The 18,351-nt window shown below is 51.9% G+C and overlaps 1 protein-coding gene across 1 annotated transcript in view; it reads left to right on the top strand.

The window, feature by feature from the left end:
• LOC147730418 (aldehyde oxidase 1-like) overlaps positions 1 to 18,351 on the top strand; it is a gene marked incomplete at its 5' end in the record, with an annotated part of 524,934 nt that overhangs the window by 222,952 nt on the left and 283,631 nt on the right. The window lies entirely within an intron of this gene.

Below are 18,351 nucleotides of genomic sequence, written 5' to 3' on the forward strand. Positions count from 1 at the left end.
AGTGGTGTGCTTGGCATGTAGCAGTGCTTTACACAAGATGTGACATGCAAAAAATGTGAGTTATCTACATAGGTTCAGTTTGGAAACCAGTATGACTTTATATGAAGGGAACAGAGTCATTTTTTGAAAAAAAGGCAGGTCTTTACTTGTTTTCAGAATATTCTAGATGAATAATAATTATGCTGTTCTCTTCAGGAGCAAGGTTCAGATCCTGCATATTTATACAGAGAAATAACTCCCACCAATCCAGGTTTTGCGAATGAACAGTAGTGGAACCATTCTGGATCTCAGTTTTCTGTTTTGACCATACATTTTGAGGTCAGATTATAAAATTGGTCCTGTTCATGGATTGGATCAACAGGTAACCAATGCAGAGGAATTTGAAAGACTTTATTCTTGCGACTGGTAACTGGTGTAGTGTTTTGAGGTCAAGTAAGTGAAGTAGTCCATTTTGAGTCAGTTTAAGACCTGGGGAATGCCACATTCAAAATGTACGTTAACTTGTTGATTTAGTATCTAGAAAATCCAGCGTAGCGCTCATCACCAAAATGAAGATGTCTTAGCACCAACAAATATTGATGTGTGTATACTGTTCAGAAAAGGGGGTGGTGATGAACAGAGTGTCTGAATTAAGCAGACCACTCTTACCCAGTCCAAAGATCAGGGCTTGATCCATCACCGTTATTTAGCTCACTGCACCATCCCAGCTCAGAACCTGGCTATATGCAAATTAGTCTGTCCCTGGCCCAGTGCATCATGGGAACAGGGCAGACCAAACTACCAAGCCAATTCTTCACCAGAAAGGAGACAAGCTTCCGGGGACCGGTTTCTGGCATTTAGTATCTAGAAAATCCAGCGTAGCGCTCATCACCAAAATGAAGATGTAACAGCACCAACAAATATTGATGTGTGTATACTGTGGTAAAATCCTAAGTAAGGGAAGATGCGTCACAGTGTTTGCATTGTATAGAAAGGATCTCTTGTTACTTTCTTGACTTTTATTTTTTTTTAAATATATCTTTATTGGCATTCATATAATTTTTTAACATGTCCAGTCATATATATGGCATCCACCCGCCAGTGGTCATGTATGACTCAACCAAGATTTTGAACAATATGTCCCACTTTATGCCCTTGGGTGTGAATCCAAACTTTAATCATTGAATGTCTCATAAATGTTCTCTGTACTTTTATCCATGTGTACTTGAGGAGGTTACCAATATCCAATAAACAAAGATATACCTTAAACAGTCAATGCTCTAACATCATACTTTAAACTTTAGAGAACACTTTAGTGATGCGTCTCCTGGCGGCTCCTCTGCCCTGAGTCATGGCTTATACCCATTTGCCTGGGGAAAGAGCATTGTTCAGCTCAAAGTACTGGATCTATGTTGGTCATCAGATGTGTGGGGGAGCGAAGAGTAAGGGAACTAGGCATGGATTCTCACTTGGGAGTTTCTCATCTAATTCCTGTAATGGCTGTGAGCGGTCTAGTTGACACACGCACATGCACCCCTACATCCGCAGGCCAGGCGTGGCTGCGGCGTGCAATAAAAGAAGGGCGCGCGCTCGGGCACGTCACTTCCGACTAAGACACTGTGTCGGCGTATGTCTTTGCCGCGGCGCTGCCAGCCCCCGCGCAAGAGCGTGAGCCCAACCAGGCCTCCAGTGGTTCACCCAAAGTCAGGACAGATCACTGGCGATGAGCGGAGGGGGCCCAACCCTCACTCGCACACCCGTGCTGTTTCGGAGCATCCTGCTCCTCCCCGCGGTGCCTACCGCGCATCTGCTGCTGGGTGCACCCGGCCACGCTGGGGCCTGCGTGCCTGTCTAGGCCCTTGCCTTCGGGCCAGAACACCCCCTGGAGCACTGTGGAGGGACCGCCTGAGTCGGAGAACCACCCCCGCGTCAGGGTGCAGCAAGCGGCGCTGACGGGCGCGAAGGCGGCCCGCCTTCTGCGACTACCTGCCGTTCCCCACGCATTGCGCGTGAGTCGTGGATCGGCGCGGCACCCTGTTTTTGCTCATGCATTGCGCGTGAGACGCTGCAAACGCCCAGAGAGACTCTCACAGTGCATGGGTGCAGGGAACTTCAGTGGAGGACGTGTCCACTACGCCCCAGAGTGCCTCCCACAAGGACCGGCAGCAGAGTAGCCTCTGGACCAGCGCGCCACACCCGCGTGCCGCCTGGGTCTGTCATCACCCGGGAAGGAACACGTCCTGCAGCGTGCCCACCACGAAGCATCCCCGAGGCCTACGGACATCGCGACGACACTGAGGTGAGCTGCGCAGCTGCCATGTGACGTCGCAGAGCCAGCGCAGAAAGGGAAAATAGTCAGGAGGGACCCACTGACACCACCCAGGCATATCACCACCATGACAGACGAAGACGCGCCACCGCCAGTTATCAACATCCCATTCCAGCATGCCGCCACAGCGGTGCTACCACCGTTTCGCGAAGCGTTAGACCCGCCTACGGCCTCGCCCAGATGGAAAATATGGCTTGAAAGGTTGGAGAACTATTTTGTCGTGACGAGGGAGACTGACAAAGCTGTGAAACAATCGCTTCTGCTACACTATGCGGGCGGTGAAATATTTAGACTGTTTAAACACCTGCCCAATACAGGGCCAGCGGACGACTATGACGCAGCGGTCGCCGCTTTGAACGGCCATTTTGACCCCCAACTGAATGTAGACTTTGAGGTCTTCAAATTGGGACAAGCACGTCAGAGGGAAGGGGAGACGATGGACCAGTTCCATGCCCGTGTCAGGGAGCTGGCTAGCTCCACCGACGAAGACCAACCTAAAGCCATAAGGCGGCAGATCATCCAAGGTTGCCGAGACAAAACGCTTAGAGGGGCGATCCTACGCAAACCGGGTATATCTCTGGAAGACATCTTAATCCTCGCGAGATCTCATGAACTCTCGAGCGTCAGAGCTTCTGCCATGGAACAGGCACTACACCAGCCACATGTCAAGACAGAGACCATTAAAGTGGAGCGGGCGGATGCAGTACGATCCCAACCACGGGGACCACCACAAATAGAATATGGGAGGGATCCACCTCGAACGCGATGTGGATATTGTGGGCATGAACCCCACGCGGCCAAGGACTGCCCGGCCCAAGGGAAGACATGCGCAAACTGTGGAATACCTAACCATTTTGCTTCAGTATGCCGCAAAAGAAACACGTCCAAAACCTTCAGAAAATCACGGGCGCCCACAAAAGCCGTCCGCCAACTATCGTTGAACGACGCAGCGCCTGCAAGAGCAGAGAAACACCTGCCCACAGTGTACGACGACTCAGAGTCGGAGGATGAGGAGGCATACATCGTCTCATTCGCACGAGAGCTTAAGCAACGACGACGGCCACAGCCCACGTGCACCGTGCTGATGGCGGGAAATGAGGTCAAGGCCATAATTGATACCGGCGCCACGGTCAATGTAATGGGCCTGCAGCAATTCAACAAACTACGCCCACGGCCCGAGATAATACCATCCAAGACGAGAATATTTGCGTACGCAGCGGGCACCCCATTACCCCTCAAAGGAAAAATAACTATACCAATCCAGGCTGATGAGTCACAAGTACTGGCAACGATCCACATCATTAACCAGGAGGCCGATACATTAATCAGCAGTCACACAGCTGAAGACTTGAAACTCATAGCTTTTGCTAATCGGATAAGAGCGCATCAAGTGGATGAACTGTTGGCACGTTTTCCTGAACTGTTCAAGGGCCTGGGCTGCATCAAATGTGAGCCTGTCAAGCTGCATATTGATAAATCAGTCACTCTCACCGCATTACGCCACCGTCAGATGCCTTTCCACCTACGCCCACTAGTGGAGAAAGAACTGGAAAAGCTCGAAACCCTGGGCGTCATCGAGAAGGTCACGGGGCCCACCCCATGGGTGTCACCCATGGTCATTGTAGAAAAGCCCAAGCAACCAGGCGCTATCGGCTTGTGCATCGACATGCGGCTACCGAACACCGCGATCCGAAGAGAGACATCTAACTCCAACCATGGATGACATCGTCGCTGATGTAAATGGGTCGAAGTGGTTCTCGAAGATAGATCTAAACGCCGGATACCATCAGTTGCCCCTAGCGGAGGAAAATCGCTTCATTACAACTTTTAGCACCCACCTAGGGCTCCGGCGTTACAAACGGCTGAACTTCGGCATTTCATCAGCGGCGGAGGTGTTTCAGAACACCATCCGAGAACTCCTCTCAGGACTACCGGGGGTCATCAACGTCAGCGATGACATCCTGATACATTCTGCCACTGCATCGGAGCACCACAAGCACCTGAGGGATGTCCTAAAGAGATTAAGTACCCACGGAGCAACACTTCACAAAGAAAAATGTCAGTTCTTTCAGTCCTCGATAGAATTCTTTGGGTACATCTTCAACCAGGAGGGCATCCAGATTGATCCGAGGAAATCCAAGGCCATCAAAGACGCTCTCGCGCCGAAGTCCCCGACCGAAGTGAGAAGCTTCCTCGGTATGGCCACTTACTGTGGCCGATTCATACCGGGCCTGGCCACTCGGAGTGAGCCACTGCGAGCGCTAACAGATGTCCCGTGGCAGTGGGGCTCGAGAGAAGACGAAGCATTTCAGGGGATCAAGGACGCACTCCTGGAGAAGGCCACACTCTCCTACTTCGACCCCAGGAAGCGTACGGAGGTGATCGTGGATGCCAGCCCGGTGGGCCTCGGCGCTGTCCTGACCCAAGAACATGAACCCGGCCAGTGGACGGCATTGGCTTTTGCCAGCAAGGCCTTAACCCCGACGGAGACCAGGTATGCCCAGATCGAGAGGGAGGCCCTCGCTATTAAATGGGCCTGCGGCCACTTCCACCTATACCTACAAGGCCACCCATTTGTAATGGTCACGGACCATCAACCATTAGTGTCACTCTTCAAAGGAACTGCACCACATCCGCCACCTCGCATTGAACGTTGGGTGATACAACTGCAATCGTATGAGATGGAAGTCACCTACCGCCCAGGGGCCAAAAATCCCGCGGACTACTTATCACGCCATCCCTCACAACAGGAACCTGAGTCAGCAGAGGACGACGGTGAGGAGTATGCCCAGTGGGTAGCCCTCACATCATGCCCGAACAGTATGGCCATAGAAGACATAAAGGAAGCCGCGACCACCGACAACGTATACCGGAGAACGGTTCAGGCAGTCCAAGATGGATCATGGGCTGAATATTTGCGCTCGCCCACCTCCTGGGTCGTGGAAGACAAAGAATCACTCACAAAATTCTGGCGGATACGGCATGAGCTGAGTGCCACGGACGACGGAATATTGCTGAGAGGGTCACGACTGGTCATACCCCACAGCCTGAGGCATCGGGCGGTACAACTGGCCCATGGAGGGCATCAAGGCGCGACGAAAATGAAGGCGTGCATGAGGGAGAAGGTATGGTTTCCAGATCTGGATATCAGGGTGGAGGACTATGTAAAGAGCTGCATGGCCTGTCAGCTGACTAGCGACCTGGAGAGACCCGTGCCAATAATCACGGAAGATGCCTGTACATCCCCCTGGACCAAGGTCAGCATAGATTTTGGAAGCTTCCCGGGAGAAGGACACACCCTGGTAGCCATTGACTCCTACTCCAAGTACCCAATAGTGGAGAGAGTTATCTCCACTGCGTTTGCCCATGTAGGACCGGCGTTGGAAAAGATTTTCTCCATGTTCGGCTACCCTTCGGAGATCCGGAGCGACAACGGGCCGCCTTTTCAAGGGGCGGAGTTCGCCACGTTCCTTACGACCAGAGGGATTCAACATCGCCGCATTACACCTCAGTGGCCACAGGCGAACGGAGACGTGGAGAGGTTTATGCGGACCCTTAATAAAGTGTTCCGAATCGCCTTAGTGGAACAAGCCGATCCTGAGCAAAGGCTACATGAATTCCTGCGGGAGTACAGGGGCACTCCTCACTGTGCAACACAAAGGAGCCCATGGACCCTCATGTTCCAAGGACCACGGAGAGACCTCCTTCCCACTGCCCTGGGCTGGACACCACCCCCGGCCGACACTGAAGAAGTTCAGTCACGGAGACGACAAGGGAATCAACGTGTCAGCATGCACAGGAGGGCCCATCCAAGGAGCCTAAGCCCGGGAACCCAAGTGATTATCCGGAATAGACGTCCAGGAGGGAAGTTCCAAACCCGTTATGAACCGGGCACATGGACAGTCACGTCTACCAAAGGCACCATGGTCACAGCCAAAAGAGGAGAAGAGGAAGTATCGCGAAACACTTCGTGGTTCAAGGCCCTCCCGCAGGAGTCCAGGCAGCGCTCGGAGGCATCAGGAGAGGATATCCAACCCAACGGGACGGCGACACCCAGCGAAGAAAATACCACACCCCCAGAGTGTCAAGCGGAAGAACATGGCTCCTCAGCAGCGTCCCAAACACCGGTGGCTGCAACCAGAGACACTCATCAGATTGGTGAAGGTGGCAGGGGCAACGCCCGAAGATACAACCTGAGGCCCAACCCACCACCGAGCCAGAAACGGAAAGACTATGCCTGCCTGCTGAGACCCTGAGTCTGTCAACAAGGGACACGCAAGTACCAAGGCATTTTGTTTAACATGTGATAAGACTGATCTTGTGTTTCTTTATCTGTTTGAAAAAAAACCAAAAAAACAATTGCATAGTTGGATAGGGATGTAATGGCTGTGAGCGGTCTAGTTGACACACGCACATGCACCCCTACATCCGCAGGCCAGGCGTGGCCTGCGGCGTGCAATAAAAGAAGGGCGCGCGCTCCGGCACGTCACTTCCGACTAAGACACTGTGTCGGCGTATGTCTTTGCCGCGGCGCTGCCAGCCCCCGCGCAAGAGCGTGAGCCCAACCAGGCCTCCAGTGGCTCACCCAAAGTCAGGACAGAACAATCCTCACTCCTGAATTCCCTGACCCGGAGCTATCGTCAACCTGCTCCTCTGCAGTCTCATCATTACTTGAGTCTGTTTCATGTCTAGTCTACCAGGCTCTCAAAACTTCCTTCCATAGGTCTGCTAGGGGTTGCCGGAGAATCCCCTGTGCATCTTCTTTCTGAAGTGCTCTCTGCTCTGCCCTGGCCCGGATATCTATGTTGCTTTCCCATGCTGTTACCACAGGACCTGCAGGTGCCTTCCAATGTTAGGCTTATCTGTCTCCTCTCGATAGACCAATGCTAAATCCACAAATCTGTTACCTACTTTCTTGGCTTTTGGTCTGGAAAACAGACCCAGCAGGCAAACCTCTATTGTGTTTGGAAGTGTGCGGGTCAGTGTCTTCTTGATCATGTTCAGAACTGTCTCCCAGAACTCCTTCAAATATGCGTATTCCCAGGTCATGTGGGCAGAGCCTACATCTCTCAGTCCACACCTAAGACAAACCTGGACCACTCCTCCAGTATACCACATGAATATAGTTGAACTGAATCACTTTAAAATTTGAGTTTCTTGACACCCATTTCGGACCATCCCCTGGATCCCAGATTCATTCCTTGTCTACTAGCTCTCTTCCTATAGTTTCCATCCATTTCTCTTGATTTCCAAATGGCGTTTTTTTCACCATGTCCAGTAACGCTCTGTACAACCATTTAACTAAATGTCTGGTCACCCCTAAAGTTATCCAAGCCTGAAGGACTTCATGAGTTTGTGGTTCCTGCTGGCCGTTTCTCCAAAGGTCTTGAAGCGTCCTTGTTATTAAGTGGTATGTCAGAAATTACCCATGTGATAGATCGTATTGGGATAGAAAGTCCTCTAGAGACTCGCCATGTGGTATCCTAATCAGGGGCAGATCTGGTGTATAGGGATGGGCTCCGTTTATTTGTTGGAGGCACCTCTTCCAGTAGTATAGTACAGCTTGTAATAATACGCTTTGGTATGATCACCGCTGGATGTAAGAGTCTAGTTCGCACCCATCACTGACTGTTCCACCATTCTTCATTTCCCAACAGTTCGACATTCCTGCTGTCTAGCCACTGGGCTATCCATTAAGGTTGAGCTCAAATTCGGGGGCGCCCAATCCCCCCTCCTCCGGTGCCCTTTGTATCAAAAGATACTCTATTCAACCCTGTCCTATATTAGTTCCCTGAGTAGTTGGTTTAAGCCCGCAAACCATGGGGGCGTGACTACCACCGGTAAACTTATCAAAATTATAGGAGTCTGGGAAGCATTATCATTTTTGACAGCGTTATGCGTGCCATTAATGGGAGTCTTAGTGAGCGCCAGAACTGGACACATGATTTTAATGACCTTATAACCGGATTCAGGTTGCCATCTCTCAGGTCCTTTAGCCTATGAAATATTTGTACTCTGGGATATTTAAAGGAGCGTGGGGACCATGTCAATCCCTCAGGAAGATCTTCAGGGTGAAGACATTCACTCACCAATGGGAAGACATGTGTCTTGGCCTTATTGAGTCTAAGCCCAGGCAGTATGGCATAATTGTTTAACAGGTTAAACGCCTGTTCCGCCCCTTGGCCTCCGTCTCTCAAATATAACAGCAGATCATTGGCATAGAGGGAAATTACATGCATCTTCCCTCCCAGATGTACACCGTGGAGGTGCCCTCGCTGTCTGAAGGCTGCCGCTAGTGGCTCAATTGCCGAAGCAAATAGCAGTGGGTATAGTGGGCAGCCCTGTCTGGTGCCTCTATGTATATTATACAACTGTGAAATCACTCCATTTGTTTTAACGGGTACAGTTGGGTGCATGTATAGTAATTCTACCCACTTAATCCATCCCTCCCCTAGTCCCATGTGGTGTACAGGAAGTCCCATCCCACTGAGTCAAACGTCTTTTCAATGTCTATTGACAGGATGGGAAGGTTCCCAGGGGTGGACCTAGTCGGTATAAATCTTTTCTGATCTTTGTGTATCAGACCTTGCTCAAGACTACGTTGAGCATAGGGAAGGGACGGAAGTTTGACGTTCACGCCTCCAATATTTTTGCCTCAGGGAGGGGTACAACAAGGGCATCTCTAGTGAAGGGCGGTAACTCACCTTTATTCCAAGCCTTCGCGTACATTGCCTCCAGTGTCGGAGCCAACGTCTGTGTATATATGAAGTAAAACTCCTACAGCAGACCATCCGGTACTGGTGTATTCCCTTGGCCATCTCTTTGAGCGCCGCACAAATTTCCATTGTTGTCACCGGTTCTCCGGGGCTCTCCTACAGGGTAGGTTCCAATGTCTCTAAGGGTATAGGTGTTAGAAAGTCAACAAGGCTCTCCGACATCTGCAGACTCAGTTTACTGTGTAGTCCTTCATAATAACCCCTAAATGTCTCATTCACCACCCTGGGGCTGTATAGTATTGTACCCCCTGTTAATCTAATTCAAGAAATGGGGTAACCACTATTTTCATGGCACACAAGCCATGCGAGCAATCTAACCGCTCTGCTCCCCCCCCCTCAGTATTCCTTTTTCATGTCGCTTAGTCATTCCTGTGTATCTACCTCAGCCGTCAGTTGAGCCCCCCGTATAGCTCAGCCTCTAGTCCGGCAAATTCCTCTAGTATTTCCTTCCTCATTCCCACTTTTCGGCTCATGCAGTGTCCTCTCACTATTACCTTGAAATCCTACAATTCCGCAGTCCTAGAGCCGACAGTACCCTGATTTAACTAGAAATATTTAGTAACCTCTGCCTGTAACGAGGTATGGAAGTGTACATCTTCTAGGAAAGTAGGGTGAAGTCGCCAAGTGGGAGTTTTGGTGGGCTCCGGTAGGAGTAATAATGGATTGTGAAATGAAATGAAATGAAATGAAATGAATGAAATGAAAAAGAAACTTGATTAGGCGCACTGCGGCCAAGCGGCTTCCTGGCGCTGAAGACTCATCCAGGCTCACAGAGGGAACCCAAGGGGACTAGCTGGGGAATGCCTGAGAGAACAGAAAAGTTTTGAGGGCCTTGCGAAAGTGGGTGTAGATAGGGATGGAGCGTATGGAAAGAGGGAGACTGTTCCAGAACCGGGGGGCCAGAACCGAGAATCGGGGGCCCCCTGTGCGTGATTTACGGAAACGGGGGACGTGGAGAAGAGAAAGTGATGAGGAGCGGAGAGTGCGGCTGGGGGCGTGGGAGGTGATGAGAGAATTGATGAAGAGAGGGGCGGAACGAGCGTGCGCCCGAAAGGCCAAGCAGGCTAGTTTGAAGTAGGATCTGAGATGAACAGGGAGCCAGTGTAGGGACTTGAGTGCAGGGGTGATGTGAGAAGATTTGGGTAGGCGGAGGATAAGGCGGGCCGCTTGGTTTTGAATGGCCTGGAGGCGGCGGATTTCATAGGCGGGGATGCCTACGTACAGGCCATTCCCGTAGTCCAGGCGGGAGATGATAAGAGCCATGACGATGGTTTTGAGGGCATCTACAGAAAAAAAACGGGAAATCTTACGAATTAAACAAAGACACAAGAAACAGGAAGACAAGACGGAACTGATTTGGGCATGCATGGACAGGTCGTGGCTGACCTTGATGCCCAGGGTCCGAACAGAAGAAACCGGTGAGGGAGGGGGACCAAAGGAAAGGGGCCAGTGTACCGGGGACCAGGGATTAGAAGGACCACCCGTGAGGACAAGCTCTGTCTTGTCCGGATTGAGCTTCAAGTGATTGAAGCTCATCCACTGAGAAATAAAGACTAAAGTGGAACAGAACTTGGGAAGGGAGTCAGAAGGGGACGAAAGATCAAAGACGAGCTGGAGGTCATCTGCGTAATTATACACAGAGACCCCCAGCTCGAGAAGAGAAGAGATAAGAGGGCGGATGTAAAGATTAAAGAGAAGTGGGGAGAGGGAGGAACCTTGAGGGACCCCACAGGTAACCGGACGAGGGGGAGCGGAAAAACCGAAGAGGTGAACCACTTGCGACCTGCCTTGAAGGAAGGACGCGATCCAAGAAAAGGCAGCGCCCTGGATGCCCGCTGCGCTGACACGATCGAGAAGGATGGCATGATCGACCGTGTCAAACGCAGCGGACAAATCGAGGAGGACCAGAGCTTGGGGGAGGTTGCTGTCAGCTTTCCCCTTAAGTTCGTCCAGGACCGCAAGGACCACTCCCTCAGTGGAGTGGCCTGGGCGAAAACCCGCCAGGTGGGAGGCCAGAAGATGATTCTCCTCGATATAGGTGGACAAGCAAGATGTAACATGGCTTTCAAGGATCTTCTCCAGATAAGGGAGCAGAGAAATAGGCCTGAAATTAGATGAAAGAGAGGGATCTAGACCAGGTTTTTTAAGAATTGGGAGAACTATAGCGGATTTGAATGAAGAAGGGACAGAACCCAAAGCCAGAGAAGCATTAAGGAAAGTGAGAGGAGGGACGGGGCAACTAGTGAAGAGTGTTCTGAGAATCCGTGTGGGAGCACAGTCCGCCGGAGAACCAGACTTAACCTTAACAAGCAAGTCAAGGAAAAGTTCAGAAGAAATGGGTTGAAAATGGTCCAAAGAAGAGGAAGGCAGAGGAAGGGAACCAGAGAGTTCAGGATGAGGCACCATGGGGATGTTGGCCTTGATGTTAATGATCTTGTCAATGAAATATTCATTCAGTAAAGAGCAGAAAATTTGAGATGGAACAAGAGACGTGCAGGTGCGATCGGAAGTGGCGAGATTATGGACTAATGAGAAGATTTCTCGGGATTTATTGGCAGAGAGGGCCACTCTCTCAGTGAAGTATTTGGTTCTAGCCGCTAGAATGGCTCTTTTGTAGTCGTTGAGGAGAGCTTTATATTTGAGGCGGGGAGTGGGGCAGTAGTTCCGTCTCCAATGGCGTTCCGAGCGCCTGAGATCTAGTTTGAGAGCTTTAAGATCGCTGGTAAACCATTTGTGCGCGTCGTAGGGACGGACAGATTTGACCTTCTTGAGCGGGGCAACCTGGTCGCAGGAGGAAGAGAGCCAGGTGCTGATGGCATCTGCCTGACTTTCCAGGGACAGGTCAGTCAGGTCAGGGGCATAAGAGGCCAAGGAAGACAAAAGAGAGTTGAGGTCGGTCTGGTTCCAACTACGAGCCAGAATGTTTTTAGGTAGAGGGACTTTCTCGGCTGGACCCAAGTGGATGGAGAATGAGATCATAGAGTGGTCCGACCAAACGCAGGGGAGGATAGAGGTAGATGAGACGTTACAGCGTGAAGACCAGATTTGGTCCAGGATATGACCCTGGATGTGAGTGGGGACCGAAACGTGAGATGAGAAATTAAGACACTGAAGTGTAGCAGAAAAGTCTTTAGACGATGAGTCCTCCCTGGGGTCACCCAGGCAGAAGTTGAAATCACCAAGCAGTAGCAACGAAGAGTTGTTAACCACCAGTGTGGCCAAGAGATCCTGCAAGGTGGACACGAACAGCGGCATAGCTTGAGGGGGGCGGTACATAAGGACAACAGTGAGAGGAGAGGGGAGATTAAGGGAACGGGCCACCAGGTAGTCTACATTGGGTATGGGGGGGTGAGCAAGAAGTTGGAATTTCAAGGAGGAGCGGATTATCATAGCCACACCCCCTCCAACCTTGCCGTCCGGGGGTTCTGCTCGGAGGGCGTAATAGGTGTCGGGGAGGATGGCCAAGAGATCTGGAAGAGAATCAGTGGAGAACCAGGTTTCTGTGAGAAATAGGAAATCAGGGGACTCAGTATTGAGAAGATTAAAGAGTGCCGTTTGATTTTTGGCCGCAGAACGGGTGTTGAGCAAAAAGGCAGAGGCTGCCAAGGGACCAGGGGAGGGACAAGTGGCAGGGAGAGTACAAGACGTAGGGGAGGCAGGGCTGGGTGCGACTGAGAGAGAGCAGGGGGAGTGGGGGGCGTAGATACCAAGAGTGTCTAAACGGTGCAATAAAGAAGGGGAGAGAGGGATAGTAGCGAGATGTGCAGACAGTTGAGCCGAAGTGTAGACCAGAGGAAGGGCAGAGTCTGTGGCCCCTGGTACCGCCCGTCGCGGACGGGCGCAGACGGGCTTAACTTAGGCGCAACTTCGGCGCGCCTTCGTCGCGCTCGCTGCGCTCGTCCGCTGCGCTGCCGAGACTGACTAACCAAGATGTAGGGACACATGAGGGGGGAGGGTCAGGGGGAGTGGCAGGGGGTGGAGGGGCCGGAAGACTGCAGCGCTGACCCCAGAGCCGCCCAAGATGGTGGACTCGCCCGTCCCTACCAGCCCGGCAGGAGGAGACGATCAGCGGCAGGCGCTCTGGGGCGCGTGCAGGAGGGTGAGGCAGCTAAAAGGTTGCAATGCGGGAAAGTCCAGAGCGCAGCTAGGAGACACAAAGTTCGTGGACCAGAGGTCATTGTTTAGCTAAAAAGAAACGTTGCTCCCGGCGAAGCCTCGGGAGATCTGTGGGAGGAGTGAGAATAGGCGCGAAGTCCGCTGGGCGCCTGAAATGCTTGTCGGGGGGGGGAGGGGCCGGAAGACTGCAGCGCTGACCCCAGAGCCGCCCAAGATGGTGGACTCGCCCGTCCCTACCAGCCCGGCAGGAGGAGACGATCAGCGGCAGGCGCTCTGGGGCGCGTGCAGGAAGGTGAGGCGGCTAAAAGGTTGCAATGCGCGAAAGTCCAGAGCGCAGCTAGGAGACACAAAGTTCGTGGACCAGAGGTCAGTGTTTAGCTAAAAAGAAACGTTGCTCCCGGCGAAGCCTCGGGAGATCTGTGGGAGGAGTGAGAATAGGCGCGAAGTCCGCTGGGCGCCTGAAATGCTTGTCGGGGGGAGGGGCCAGAAGACTGCAGCGCTGACCCCAGAGCCGCCCAAGATGGTGGACTCGCCCGTCCCTACCAGCCCGGCAGGAGGAGGCGATCAGCGGCAGGCGCTCTGGGGCGCGTGCAGGAGGGTGAGGCAGCTAAAAGGTTGCAATGCGCAAAAGTCCAGAGCGCAGCTAGGAGACACAAAGTTCGTGGACCAGAGGTCAGTGTTTAGCTAAAAAGAAACGTTGCTCCCGGCGAAGCCTCGGGAGATCTGTGGGAGGAGTGAGAATAGGCGCGAAGTCCGCTGGGCGCCTGAAATGCTTGTCGGGGGGGGAGGGGCCGGAAGACTGCAGCGCTGACCCCAGAGCCGCCCAAGATGGTGGACTCACCCGTCCCTACCAGCCCGGCAGGAGGAGATGATCAGCGGCAGGCGCTCTGGGGCGCGTGCAGGAGGGTGAGGCAGCTAAAAGGTTGCAATGCGCGAAAGTCCAGAGCGCAGCTAGGAGACACAAAGTTCGTGGACCAGAGGTCAGTGTTTAGCTAAAAAGAAACGTTGCTCCCGGCGAAGCCTCAGGAGATCTGTGGGAGGAGTGAGAATAGGCGCGAAGTCCGCTGGGCGCCTGAAATGCTTGTCGGGGGGGGAGGGGCCGGAAGACTGCAGCGCTGACCCCAGAGCCGCCCAAGATGGTGGACTCGCCCGTCCCTACCAGCCCGGCAGGAGGAGACGATCAGCGGCAGGTGCTCTGGGGCGCGTGCGGGAGGGTGAGGCAGCTAAAAGGTTGCAATGTGCGAAAGTCCAGAGCGCAGCTAGGAGACACAAAGTTCGTGGATCAGAGGTCAGTGTTTAGCTAAAAAGAAGCGTTGCTCCCGGCGAAGCCTCGGGAGATCTGTGGGAGGAGTGAGAATCTGATATTGTGCGCCCTAGGTATTCCGAGCGGGTGATAGCGGGTTCCAGGTTGGCCGAACAGGTGTAGTCTAGTATGTAGGCTATAAAGGAGTCAGTAATATGGGTAATCCCTTGTGTTCCCATGTTGTACTCTTCAGATGTCCACCATGTCCCACCGATCTAGCCATTCCCTAAGCCCTTTTGTTACCTTAGACACTACTGTACCGTTTAACCGGGGGTCAATCTATCTAGGTCAATGTCTCCCACATAACTTAAAGTCTTCCCGTAGTAAGATCTCTGATGTGTCAGGCAGAGCGAGGGGTGCTGACAGTCTTCTAAGGTAGTGCACTTGATCCTGATTCAGAGCATAAATGCTTCAGAGTGTAACCATTTTGCCCATTAGTCTGCCCAGTGTCAAGCCATATTGGCCCTCTGGGTCTATAGTGGAACAATCTACCTCAATGGGGGTACCAGCTCTGATCCACACCAATGTCCCCCTCAAGAATGGCAAATAAGCGATGGCACATAACTGACCACGCCATCTATGTCATAGTCGTGTCCCCTCTTCGAGTGTGAGGTGCTTCTCCTGTAGCATCGCTATATGTGCTCCTCTGTGTATAAGGTAAGCTAAAATGTTCACCTCTTGGTACAGTGGTACCAAGGTCGACATCATTATTCTCTAAATCCTCCCCATTCTCCCCTTCCTCCCCCTGGTCTCTCAGCCAACCCAGTGCGAACAACAAGGAGACCGCCAAACATCCCAAACAAGTAACTCCTCCTCCTCAGGGAAGCTTTGCAAAGGCTGCCTGCCCAAACCTGTAAGAACAAAAAAAATCAGAAGAAGATGGCCTCCTCTAGTTGTCTGGTAGGGGCTATCTGGTTGGGGGGGGGGGTGCAAGGAGCTAACCACAGAAACAGTCTCTTTCTCCAGCCCCATAAGCCAGTGCCAGGGACAATAGTCCCTCCTGTGGTGAGTAGTACCTAGTAGGTGGCCCGGTAGTAGGTAGGCTAATTTAATTCTACATGACTTAGACCCATCACATCTCCTCTAGTATCGGGCTCTCCATACCTGGATGTGTTCCCGTCCTAGCCGGGAGGGGTTAATCCATACCTCCTTTCTTAACACCTTGTGAACAGCCCCTTTGGTTCGCTGCTAGATCAAGTCATCTGCTGTCTGCGGGGTCACATCTGGTAACACCATTTCACTCTGGGTAGAGTCGCCAGTGTCCGAGTCCTCTGTTATGTGGTCTGAAGATTTCCCGGAGCCCACTCCCTACACCTGTGGTGCCACAACCTCCTGTAATGCCGCCAGTCTTTCCTGTGCCGTCTGGTATGAGGAAGGTTTCCACAGCTGGATCCTCCTGGATTAATGTCGAATCTGTTTCTGTTTCACCCTATTTGCTATTGGGGCGTTGTTTCCTGGCCGTGGCACTGTTGCATCCGTCCAATAAGTCTCAATCCAGGTCCACAGTTCATCTGGGGAATCGTAGAAGTGTGTCGCCCCATCCAGGATTACCTGTAGTTTGGCAAGGAGCAACAAGGAGCATGAAATGCCCTCTTCTCGAAGCGCTTTCTTGGCCTCCAGAAAGGAAGCTCTGTGGGCTTTCACTTTCATCATAAACTCTGGGAAGATGGGAAGATGGACACTTGGCTGTTCCGAATTACTTATGGTCCATTATTACGAGCATCGTATATTAAGATGTCCCGATCTTTGTAGTGCAAAAGGCTTGCCACTACAGGGCGAGGGGGCCGACCCGGCACCAGCGGGCGCAAGGGCACTATGTGTGCTCTTTCCATTGCAAAAAACGGTGTAAGCAATCCTGGAGCCACCGAATTCCATAGCCACTCACGGAACAACACCATATTGTTACATCGATTTCGCCCTTCAGCTACAATGGCTCAACTTTCAAGGATCGACACTCTTGCAGTTAGATCATCCAGTTTGCGGGATGATGCAGCTTGTTCCGGCCGCAGGACCTGAATTGTTTGTTCAACATATTTTTATTATGTCCACCAACTTATGGTGTTCCGCCTGCAACAGGCTCAGGCTGTCAGACACTCCTCCAATGTCCTGCTGAAGTGTGACGTTCATGTCCGCTATTGGGGCCAATACTTTGTCCAGGTGCATGCATAATGACTGATCTGCAGCCCCTGGTTCGTCCACCCCAGTTTTGCTGGATGTGTGAAGCGTCTCCTCCCTTCCGGAGGCCCATTCCCCAGTTTTAGCCTCAGCTTGCCCATGATGGGTCCCCACTCCTGTCTGTGTCACATAGCAGAGGGGTGCACCAGTTGGTGACAGATTCTCAGGTTCCGACGTGGTTAGTCTTTCAATGCTGCTCCCGCCTTCCAAAGGGAAGCAGGCCACTGGTAGAGGTCCGCTCTACTCCCTAGCCCATTATGCCTCCAGTGTCCCCTATGTCTCTGCCTGTTCGGCCTTGGCTATGATAATTAGGTATCAGTGTGTACTTGATAGTCCACGGTCTCCACCCCTGCCGTGTAGTGCTGACTCTCTGTATAGTGGCATAGTCCCCTGTTATTACTCACTGGGCCCCGGTCAGGGCCTCACATCCCTACCACACTGTAGACCTCGTCTCTTTGCACCCAGTTGTGGTCCCCTCCTGCTCTGGCAAAGGACCTCAGTGTCAATCTGTTTCACCTACAGGTCAAGTCCTTGGAAACACACACTTGTTGATTATAGGTCAAGTAGGAGTAGCATGGTGACTCTTAGAATCAATGGTATTCTTTATGTGCTCCCAGGTGAAGGTCAATGCTGATGTAGTGCTTCTTGTAGGTCTGAATCCAGTTTGTACAAGGTAGTTGAAAATCTGGTTTGTCAATGAGCTTGTCTAGAAAGAGACCATTGGATATTGGTGGAATTTGCTGGATTAAAATGGTTAGACCCAGGTTTCCTGAAGATGGGCTTACTGTGGGATAGTTTCAGGGAAACTGAGGAATTCTCTAGTTCATAGGGAGGAACTAATCATCACTCTTGTCAGTGTGGGATGAGACTTTCTTGCCACATCATCCCTGTGAGTGGAAATTCTACCACCTGCACCATAACAACTACAAGCCCACAACAGCAGTGGCATGCGGCAGAATGTTAGAATCAGCAACATGGTATGAAGTGGAGGGACAAGGGGCATCCCCACTATAAAAAGCGGGAAGCATAAGGGGGCTCCCCTGTGAAGGAAAAAAACAGCAGGAGCACAGTTGGAATGGAGGAGGGTCACCCACATTTAACAGGAGAGATGGGCAGACTGCTGGAGCTTGTTTTCATATCTTAGGTCTCAGTCCGGCCCAAACATGAAAGAAAAAAGGCTGGCCTACTGAAAGTAATCCAGAAGAGCAGCAACAACTTAAACAAGCATTTACAATGCAACGGTCTCGCCTTTGTAAAAGTTAGAGCTATTGGCATTGTAAATGACAACATTTTTATTTATGTTTTGGTTTTGAAAACCGATAATTAAATGGCATTTTCATTTACAATGCCAATAGCTTAATGTCTCGCAAATGCGAGAGCAATTGCATTTGCAACCACACACACACACACACAGAGCCACACACACACACAGAGCCACACACACACACACACACTCACACACACACAGAGCCACACACACACAGAGACAGAGACACACACACACACACAGAGCCACACTCACACACACACACACAGCAACACACACACACACACAGAGCCCCACACACACACACAGAGCCCCACACACACACAAACACAGAGCCACACACAGAACCGACACACACACACACACACACACACACAGGGGCTCCCCATTACGCGGCACAGCTGAG

This window comes from Lissotriton vulgaris, chromosome 2_1 (genome assembly GCF_964263255.1).
Source record: "Lissotriton vulgaris chromosome 2_1, aLisVul1.2, whole genome shotgun sequence".
Classification (NCBI taxonomy): domain Eukaryota; kingdom Metazoa; phylum Chordata; class Amphibia; order Caudata; family Salamandridae; genus Lissotriton; species Lissotriton vulgaris.